The sequence below is a fragment of the Natator depressus genome, chromosome 12 (assembly GCF_965152275.1).
Source record: "Natator depressus isolate rNatDep1 chromosome 12, rNatDep2.hap1, whole genome shotgun sequence".
NCBI lineage: Eukaryota > Metazoa > Chordata > Testudines > Cheloniidae > Natator > Natator depressus.
In genome coordinates this window covers 21,904,901-21,912,920 of record NC_134245.1, presented here as the reverse complement: position 1 = coordinate 21,912,920, position 8,020 = coordinate 21,904,901, and positions in this window count along the sequence as shown.

The window sequence follows — 8,020 nt, the reverse complement described above, 5'->3', positions numbered from 1 at the left end:
AGGATTGAGAAAAATAGGCCAGTCCCTTTAAGCCTAATTTGCCATGATTGTGCGTAACATCCTTTCAGAACTAAGGAATCATTGATCAAGGAATCAGTTAAAGATGCTACTGAAAAAAGATTTATTGGGGTAGTACATCATTCTACATGTATGGGGGAAAGGGTGAATGCATGGCAGGTGGTGAGCACATCCTGAAGTCTCCAAATATAGACAGAAGAAAAACCAGAAGATTCAGTTGAAAAGATTCCTCCCACACACACACACTTCCACGCAGAGATTTGGAACTAACAGACCAATTACTTTTCCTCAAATTCTGTAGGCCTTTAAAGATGGAATAACACCCAGTACTTTGATTCCAAAGGGAATAACTCAGCACATGAAGTGTGATGCTACAGGGCAATGCCAACGCCAAAGAGTATTTCAAGTATTTCAGCTAATGTGTGCCCAGGGGTGAAAGTGAGCCAGTACGGGCCGGTACTGCGTACCGGTAAGAACCCGCACTGGCCCATACCCAGCCCACATTAAAGCGTTGCCGTGGCAGGGGAAAGGGCAGCAACGTTAAAGCGCTGCCGCGGCAAAGGACCCTGCAGTGCTTTAACGTTCCTGCCCCTTTTGGCTCCCTGGCTGCCGATGGGCGGGGGGGGCAAAGGGAGCAGCTGCCCTGGGGCCGGCGATTTAAAAGGGCCTGGGGCTCTGGACGCCGCTGCCGCTATGGCAGCAATGGCATCCGGAGCCCCAGGCCCTTTAAATCAACACAAGAGCCCTGAACGGCGCGGGCCAGCCAGACTGGAAGGGCTGGCTGGGGGATGCTGACCCGCCCAGCCCCGCCCCTTCCACCCAAGGCCCCGCCCCTTCCAGGGGCCAGAGTCACCCCGCCCCGTACCGGTAAGTGGCCTCAGTTACTTTCACCCTTGCATGTGCCCCAGGTTAAGAGGCCCTCTGGAATGGCAGTGATCCTCCATGAAACAGAGAGATCATTTCATACTGGGAAAGCACATAAAAGTAGCAGCAAAAAAAACTTCCTTGCACCTGATTCTCCACTTCCTGGCACCTTATGCAGCTGTTTATACCTGTGCAAAGTGAGTGGGGAGTGGGTGTAAAATGTTACCAAATCAGAGTATGCCACTTATTCACACCAGTGAGAATGTTTTGCACAGCAGAAAGTGTTGCCAGCTCTCATGATAAAATCAAGAGCCTTGTGATATTTAATGTTTTACATAAAATCCCAGTCCTGTGGAGTCACGACACCAAAAATCTCAGTTTTGATTTTAAGGGATTAAGTTTCCAGTGCTCATTATTGCAAAGAAAAAACTTGCAAATGTGACCTAAGTTCACCCTAAAGGATCAAAAACCAGAAAGTAAATAAAAAAGCAGCCTGTATTTCTTATTTTAAAATAAACTTGATTTTTAAGCCACTATTATGATTTTGGGGGCCTAGTTCATGATTTCTGGATTGGCAATACTGCATAACTCACTACACAAGCTGCAGGCCAGGGGAGAATCAGGCTCTTGGATTTTAAGGTATGAAGCCTTGTGTTATATGAGTGTTAAGAGGGCCAAGTGTTGTTAGGAAATCCGAACTCACAGCTACAGAGACTTGGGTTGTGCACAACACCCGCACAAGCAGTTTAAGCAGGGACCATCACACAAAAATGTCATCAGCCCACTTTCTGCAGTCCTCGCATTGGACAGTCTCTCTCCCTGGTGCTGATGGGCTGTTTGCTTCAATATCCTCCCATCCTCTCCCTCAGATTCCAAACCGATCCAACTCTCCCTCTTTTCATCTAGGGAATCTCCTTCTAATAAACCCACTAAAGGATTTAAACTACAATGACTCATGGCACTAACATGCCATTTGCAGCCATCACATTGTTCAGTCTGCTTGTATGTTATATATCTTCTCCCTACCCTGTGTCTTATAGCTGTTTAGATTGTAACATTTGGGACAATGACAAAGCTCTTACTGTATGTTTATACATTACCTAGCACAATGGCCCCCATTCTCAACTAGCCCTAGGCACTACCATAATACTGAAATCCCCGGCTGAGGCTGAGTGCATGGTGCAAGTCAGGAAGTGGGGGTTAAAAAGGTGGGCGTAAGCCAACTTTGGGCTCCCCTGATCCTGGGCCAGAAGTGTGCTGGGCTGCTTCTCTGGCATACATTAGAGTATTTAACCTAGGAGGCATTGCATGCATGGTTACATCTCTTTGCTTTGGGCATGTGAAAAACACAAATGAGCTGAGTGGTGGGAAACTTGTTCCTTTATGCACATTAACAAAAGTGTTCAGGGTATAGTGAGGGAAATACCTGAAACCAGGTTAGAAGTACACTTCCAACTCAGAAAAGAATCTTGATTTTCATTAATACATCTGTAGAAACCAATGGATAAACACATCTTGTTATCTGGCTTCTCAGATAGTAGACACTGGTTCATTAGCTTTAAAGCATATCAACTGGAGAACACTATTTATTCCATATAGAATAATGATCTACTTTCAGGGAATACAATATTGCACACGCAGGAATGAATTCATCCATTATTCACTGCTTAAAGACACACACTTACATAAGGGAGAGAAAGAGAAAAGGATGGAGACACTACATGGATCCTACAAAGTAAAGTAAAGCCTAGGAACACATATCTGTAGCTATTACACAGCATACAGTTCAGTAACTACTGTATACATCAGATTAGTTTACATTACATGGATTTGTCACCCTGATGCTATAGCCATATTTAAGAGATGGAGTAAAGATGCAGGACAAAAGTGTTCAGATCTTCTTTCTGGGTCCTAACATGGGGCTTTCTGTCTAGTGGAAAAACAAACTGTTGTGCTGATCTTAGAAGTGTATATCCATTGAGCTAGTTTAGATCTGTGCAGTAAGAGATAATTCCACAGACATGTTAACAGCCCCTTCAGATATACTGTGATGTTAATTGTACCAGCCTGCAATAGCTCTGCAGTGTTAAAGCTATATAGTTGACAATAAAAATATTATAAAAAAGATAGCTACTGCATGTTTAAAGTGTGTCTCAAAATTAAATATCTCAGCCATTAATTTTTCCTCCCAAATTACTAAAAAGCAACAGTCCACACTAAAGACTAACCGCTTGTAAAATTGGATTTTTAAAGATGAAGTCTTTTTTAAGCCAATGCTGGTCCAAAGAAGCATTAGAACAATTCTACTATGGAAAAAAGGCAGTTTAGCTAATTCACACTATAGAAAAAAAGGATTCATTCCAATCACATCAATGTTTCAGATGTGATTTAAAACAGCCAGGATATTAAGCCTCACAAAATATAGTCTACTGGATGATTCAGGACATTGGTAATGAGATATTGATCCTTTCACCGTCAGGTCATAGGTTCAAATTAGCTTAGGCTAGTAGTGAGTTTGGTTGTGCAAATTTAATCATGTTTAAAGTGAAACCCTAGTGCCACTTACTCTGGTCTGGTTTCATTGGGGCAGGAAAAGGTGGCTTTAGGTTTGATTTTTGCCCAGCTTGGTGGTGGGGTGGTTCCCTGGCACAGATTACAGCCACCTGAAGGCTGCTCTAATTTGCACCCACTGCCATTCGCAACCACCAGCTGTTCTGACATACAGTACACAGGAACACACTGGCCACATCCCTACATTATTTGCAGGAATAAAGTCGGGGAGGGGGGCGGGAGGGAGAACAGGGGCTATAGGAGCCACCAAGAGCTCTTGCCAGCTAGGCATTCCCAGATACAGAAGGACTCCTCCACTGGCCTAGTGCAGCTTTTCACTGGGCAACACACACACAACTAGCCTGATGGACTGAAGAATCTGTCCCTTACATTTTCAGAAACTCGTAGGGTGGGGAGTAGAAGGAGGCTTTGACTGTCTCCTTCCCTCTTCACTCAGGGGAAGAGACACCAGTGCCCGTTAGGTCTTGTAGGCCTGACATTATATGAAATAGAGTTTTAAAGGGATGCCTCACATCAACCAGGACTGATACACACCAGCACCTGGCCAGTGGGCTGAGCAAGCAGCAATAGTGTGCAATGCAAAGCACAGCAACAAAGTGCCCCTAACATTCTCATTTTCATTATGCTGGAGCCCAGGAGGTCCAGATTCCGGATGCTTGTCTCACCAAGTACAAAGGCAGTTTAGAAAGGGAGGCGATTTTGGCGCTGCTGCTATGCCAAATGCTATTTAGTGTTTCTTTGCAATTTCAGTGGAAACATGAATTTGCACATGTCACCAGCACTGTACATTTTTATACTGTTATATGAGAAACGTGTATGTCATCTGCTACAAGACCTAATGTGAACTGATTTGGTGGTTTCAGTACCACTTCCACTGCACAAGACTATATAGCAAGAGTCACCACCATAATTGACTGGCATTAGTTTGAACCCCTATAATTTACATGGTACCATAAAGGTGCACAATCTTCACCGCAGTCTCAGCTGAGAGACTAAAGAATTGATTTTGCTACTCCACCACAACTGCTCAGATCAGAATTGACACTTTGGTGATGCAGATGCTGTACCTGTTCTAGGATATAAAAGAGAATTTCATGACAGTAAGTGTGTCACCTTTCAGGAGTACTGCTCCTGACTCACAGTTGGAAGCCTGTGATAAAAGATAATCACAAGTGTACAGGGGAAGGAGATGTGCAGAATTAGTTACCTGTGTGCCTATGGGATATTTCTGGACACTAAGAGGATAGAATGACACACATAGTGGTCAATGGCTCCATGTCTAGTTGGCAGCCGGTGTCAAGTGGAGTGCCCCAGGGGTCGGTCCTGGGGCCGGTTTTGTTCAATATCTTCATAAATGATCTGGAGGATGGTGTGGATTGCACTCTCAGCAAATTTGCAGATGATACTAAACTGGGAGGAGTGGTAGATACGCTGGAGGGGAGGGATAGGATACAGAAGGACCTAGACAAATTGGAGGATTGGGCCAAAAGAAATCTGATGAGGTTCAATAAGGATAAGTGCAGGGTCCTGCACTTAGGATGGAAGAATCCAATGCACCGCTACAGACTAGGGACCGAATGGCTAGGCAGCAGTTCTGCGGAAAAGGACCTAGGGGTGACAGTGGACGAGAAGCTGGATATGAGTCAACAGTGTGCCCTTGTTGCCAAGAAGGCCAATGGCATTTTGGGATGTATAAGTAGGGGCACAGCGAGCAGATCGAGGGACGTGATCGTTCCCCTCTATTCGACACTGGTGAGGCCTCATCTGGAGTACTGTGTCCAGTTTTGGGCCCCACACTACAAGAAGGATGTGGATAAACTGGAGAGAGTCCAGCAAAGGGCAACAAAAATGATTAGGGGTCTAGAGCACATGACTTATGAAGAGAGGCTGAGGGAGCTGGGATTGTTTAGTCTGCAGAAGAGAAGAATGAGGGGAGATTTGATAGCTGCTTTCAACTACCTGAAAGGGGGTTCCAAAGAGGATGGCTCTAGACTGTTCTCAATGGTAGCAGATGACAGAACGAGGAGTAATGGTCTCAAGTTGCAATGGGGGAGGTTTAGATTGGATATTAGGAAAAACTTTTTCACTAAGAGGGTGGTGAAACACTGGAATGCGTTACCTAGGGAGGTGGTAGAATCTCCTTCCTTAGAGGTTTTTAAGGTCAGGCTTGACAAAGCCCTGGCTGGGATGATTTAACTGGGAATTGGTCCTGCTTCAAGCAGGGGGTTGGACTAGATGACCTTCTGGGGTCCCTTCCAACCCTGATATTCTATGATTCTATGATTCTATGATTCTATTGTGCTTCATTTCTCGCCTACCAGGCCATACATGTACAGTACAAGTGTCCGTGGTTTCTTCCTATACACTCACAGTTAAAATACCCAGGGTTCAACAATATACACAAGGTGTATGAATTGACCTTTTTGTAATTAAGCTAATGTGAACAGTGATTTAAAAACTAAGCCAATACAATCATCACTGTGACGCTCAAAGTAGGAAGCTAGTAACTGAAGTGTCATCTCTCTGCAGTTGGCTACTACACTGGGAAATGGGGAGACAGCATCTTACTGGAAGTGGAAATAAAAACTATTGCTAGTAGATAGATCATGGTGTTTTTTGCTCTTTTCTGGATCATGGCTATTTCTTACATGCTCACTAAGAGCTCTAAAAGTAGTTTGTTACTTAAAATATTGATGTATGCAACTAAATGCACAAAGTCCAAAGTTATATTGGATCATGCTTTGGTATATTCAGGTAATCACTGCTATTAGCTATGAAAGAGATGCATTACATTAGTCAGTTGTAGTCTGTCCTTTTGCCAATGCAAGCATGCTTCCCCAAGCACTGCATCCAGTCTAAATTTAAATGACTCCAGTGAGGGAGCTCCCACCAGGTCCCTTGGGAGCCTATTACACAGCCTGATAGGCTTACTGTTAGAAATGGGATGAAACAAAAAAAAATTCCTACTAGTTATACACCCTTGGACTGACCCTTCTCTGGATTTTGCACCAATAACACTTTTACCCAAATTGGCATTGGGCCTTACTGCTGACACAGTTTTCCCGGCTTCCAGAGCAGGGGAAAACCCACCACAGCTGCTAACACTGTAAACATGAACATGAACAACAGCTCAGCTAAAACCTAGACTTCCCTAGCCTCCTCTAGGTTCATCATGCCTGTCCTGAGCTCAGCAGCCCACAGCACCCCCTGAAGGATTTTGCTCCTACCTTTCACTGGCAAGTACATCCATTCTTCCCCCCCCCGGAAGGTAAGAAGAGTCTTTCTGTGCAGAGCCATTCAAACTGTCCTCCTGTTCCTTTGAAGTCTCTTCTTGAACTCAGCAAACACACTGTACTCAGCCTACTCTTTACATCTTCCAGCAAGCTTGGATCTGAGTCACATGGTCCTATCATGTGACACTCCCCCCACTTATGCCTTTCACCTGAGGAGGTGGGCTAACCCAAGTCCCTTAAAGGGCCAGCCCACTGTGTGACAGCATCCTTCATAAACTTTCAGACTCTGCGTCACAGTATCCCTCCTTTGGCTGAGCTACATACATTTGGTTGTTTTAATATTTCCTCCTTAATTCTATTTGCTCTTCTCTGTTTCTTTATATCTTGCTGATAGTGAAGTGCACAGTATTCTAGGTAGAGTCTTATCTATTCTATTAAAAGAGGAACTATTCCCCCCTGTATCAAAACGGCATGTTTCTGCCAGCCCTAAAGAGCACTGGAGTTTATTGTCTAAGCTACCAGCCAGCATTTGAAGGTCATCTCCAGTTTCCTGGGTGCTAGCACACCTATATTCTTTTTTAACATAATGGTTTCCCATCTTTCTCCATTTCACTGCATATCTGCATGTTAAGTAGTTTTCCCTAGATGCATTAACTTGCATTTGTATAGGCTGAATTTATTTTTAATTCCTGTCCATTTTTCTAACCTCCCTTGGTTCCTTTGTATTATTTCTCTGTCCTCTGTGGTGTTTGCAACCCCTCCTAATTTACTATCATCTGCAAATTTAATTACCGTGCTATTTAGCTCTTCTTTCAGATCATGAATAAAAATGTTAAATAAAACTGTGCCTTCATCAGATAATAATGCTTATGAAGTAGCTCCGAAGAGGTGAGTCTGTGGTAACACAATAGGATGGAAGCTCATCAAAAATTTCTGGTTGCATTGTTCAGCATTTGCCCAATTGATATGAGCAGATGCAATGAAAACACAAAATAACTTTATAGCTTCAAACCTAAATTATATTTATCTACAGCAGTGGTCATCAATAGGCAGACTGCAGGCCAAATCAAGACTGCCAGATGCTTCTGAATGGACCCTGAACTTTTTATTTACTTATTATTATTGTTATTTTTATTATTATTATTATTATTATTTTCTCTGGGGTCTGGACCTTGACCAAGAAATTTGGACCTTGACAAAAAATGATTGACTACCCCAGTCTACATGGTACACACACACAGGGCTGGTGTCACATCACAGTGAGTGCTGAGTCACACTCTGGTGTCTATTCTAAACGAAAAAAATGTCAAATGTAGATACATGGTAAAATTCTC